General features: G+C 40.9%; 1 protein-coding gene across 1 annotated transcript in view; it reads right to left on the reverse strand.

Moving 5' to 3' along the window:
* Positions 1-242: 242 nt before the first annotated feature.
* The window catches only part of NAA11 (N(alpha)-acetyltransferase 11, NatA catalytic subunit), a 9273-nt gene continuing 6644 nt past the window's right edge, over positions 243-2871 (reverse strand). The window contains exon 2 of the mRNA XM_010845901.1: positions 243-1061. The gene's annotated coding sequence lies outside the window, so the exon portion shown is untranslated. The remainder of the gene's footprint in view (positions 1062-2871) is intronic.

A 2871-nucleotide genomic window follows, 5' to 3' on the forward strand; every position in this document is an offset into this window, starting at 1 on the left:
GGGAAAACAGTAAACAGGATTATAACAGTGGGTTATATAAATATTTACAAAAGACATATAGTTGTCACGTGTTAACACATTTTAAAACTCGATTCTCCCTCTTTTTTTGCTATTGTTTTCACACTTTTGTAAATAAAATGCAAAAAGGAGCAAGAGGAAAGTGAAAGGAATTTTGGCTTTGAATTCAAATAACTTGAGTTCAGGTCCTAGAAATTTACTTCGCCTCCTTGACTTCAGGTTCCCCATTTATAAAATAGGGATAATAATACTTACCTCCCACTTGCTGAGAGGATTAAATATACTGGTAATAAAGGCCCTAGCACTGTGCCTAAACATTATAGGTTCTCAATAAACAGCAAGTTATGTCACTAACCAAAAAAAAAAAAAAAAAAAAAACAAAAAAAAGACACTAACAAGCATATTAGATATTCCAATTTAATTACTGGTTGTCCTTTTCTTAAAATCTCCAAGTTCTGATTGCATAATAGAAGCCCTTACCACTTCTTCCCCCTGGGAAGGAGGAGAATACCTCTTCAAGAAAGGAGAGGACATGAGAGCGGACAGGTTCCTGGAGAAAGGAAGAGGAAACAGAATACTTCAACGAGAAGGGGTGAAAAAGGAAGAGGAAGGGGGCATGAGGTCTGACTTGATGGTCCTGACCACCCCCTCAAGAATGAAAACCCAGAGGAACAATGGCAAAAACTAAAAGCCTAGGAGCTTTGGAAGTCTTCCCTGTTTCCTGTTCTGTATTTTAGGAAGGGACAACCTTACAAGACAACCACACCCAACAAAGGACTACTACAAACACAATAAAATGGCAGGCATGGTGTGAGCAGGCCAGGAAAGGTTCGGTGATGGCAGGCCTCAAACTTCCTTGGCACTTGCACAGCAGGCTCTTGTGTCCACGTATTCCGTCATGATCCTGGTGGGGTGTGTGGAAGGTTGAGAGTGAGAAGCCATTGGAGTTGGCCTGAGATGACCCCAGAGCAGATGCTACAGAGTTCACGGGATAAGCCAGGACTCAGAGAGCAGATGTGGTTGAGACACGAGGACCTGCAATGCTGTTGAGAAGTGAAAAGAGAGCAAGTGAGCAAAGGAGGGCTATAGACTCCGAGAGAATAAAATCAGGGTTTAACCAGTAACAGATTCTGGCAGCAGATCAACAAGGCACTAACAGACAGTTTAGACTCGCTATATCTCCACGGGGGCCAGTGAGAATTCAGATGACAGCACAAAGAGCCACACGTGAATCTGAGGCTCTCTCCCCTCTCTGTGGTGAAGACACATGAACTTTTCTTGATATCTAAGTGAGGAGAAGGGGATGACAGAGGTTGAGATGGTTGGATGGCATCACTGACTCAACGGACAGGAGTTTTAGGTAAACTCTGGGAGTTAGTGATGGACAGTTAGGCCTGGTGTGCTGCAGTCCATGGGGTCGCAAAGAGTCAGACATAACTGAGCAACTGAACTGAACCGAAAAGCCATTTCTGCCAGGAGAGAGGGGAGTGGGGAGAACAATGAAAGGCTGAGATCTACCCCAAAGATCTTATTTTAAACCTGAAGAAATTATGACACTTTTGCTTGCCATCTTCAAATTCTACCCCATCCTACTCCACTCAAAAAGAAACTTATCTCAAAAAAAAAAAAAAAAAAAAAAAGAGAGAGGGAGAAAAAGGAAATTTATCTCAATTCAAATGAAATGAAAAGCCTTTTTAGCTCTTGATAGCTAGATGCAATGTGTCCAATTCTAGAAGTCATATTTTCTTTCTGTGAGACCTGGATATGAAAGCAAAATACCCATTATGTCTCTCTATTCATAACTTAAAAGCATTCTAATTACAATAGGTAATAGAAAGTAGTGCCTTAAGTACACTTTCTCTCCTTTTCATTTTTAAATTCTACATTGGTAATTTGGGCGGGTCCTTCCTTCTTTCAATGACTATATACTGAGAACTTACAATGAAGGAATAATGTGTCAAGAGTTAAGGAAATGAAGATAAATGGGACATGGTGGTTGTTGTCCAGTTGCTAAGTAATTTCTGACTCTTTGCAGTCCCATGGACTGCAGCATGCCAGGCTTCCCTGTCCTTCACTATCTCCTGGAATTTACTCAAACTCAAGTCTATGAGTCAGTGATGCCATCCAACCATCTCATCCCCTTCTCCTTCTGCCTTCAATCTTTCCAATCATGAGGGTCTTGCCTGAAGAGTTGGTTCTTTGTATCAGGTGGCCAAAGTATTAGAGCTTCAGCATCAGTCCTTCCAATGAATATTCAGGATTGATTTCCTTTAGGATTGACTGGCTTGATCTCCATGCAGCCCAAGGGACTCTCAAGAGCCTTTTCCAGCACCACAGTTTTAAAGCATCAATTCTATGGCGCTCAGCCTTCTTTACAGTCCAATTCTCACATCCGTACATGACTACTGGAAAAACCATAGCTTTGACTATTTTTTAATCCACTGCCTAGGTTTGTCATAGCTTTTCTTCCAAGGAGCAAGCATCTTTTAATTTCATGGTGCAGTCACTGTCTGCAGTAATTTTGGAGTCCAAGGAACTGGGACATGGGCCCTATCCTTAATAAGGTAGAAAGGTTTGTGTGATATGTGAATGGAATATATAAGTTAAAGAAAAGCTAGTGGAGTATTGCTTCCCATTACTGAGTAGCTGCAAATAAAACAACAGCACAACCTTTAAGTTGTAAAGATGCATTGTTTTCCCATCTATCAGATGCACACAGAAGTTGTAAGATAAAGGCTATTAGGCACAGGCCAGTTAAAAAGCATTTTTGTACAAAATCACAATTTTATTAGAGAAGTCAGTTCCCAAAATAACAACAGTGAATCAAGCAGGACAGGCAGAGGCATATAATAC

This window comes from Bison bison, unplaced genomic scaffold (genome assembly GCF_000754665.1).
Source record: "Bison bison bison isolate TAMUID 2011002044 unplaced genomic scaffold, Bison_UMD1.0 scf7180017864228, whole genome shotgun sequence".
In the NCBI taxonomy this organism is placed as follows: domain Eukaryota; kingdom Metazoa; phylum Chordata; class Mammalia; order Artiodactyla; family Bovidae; genus Bison; species Bison bison.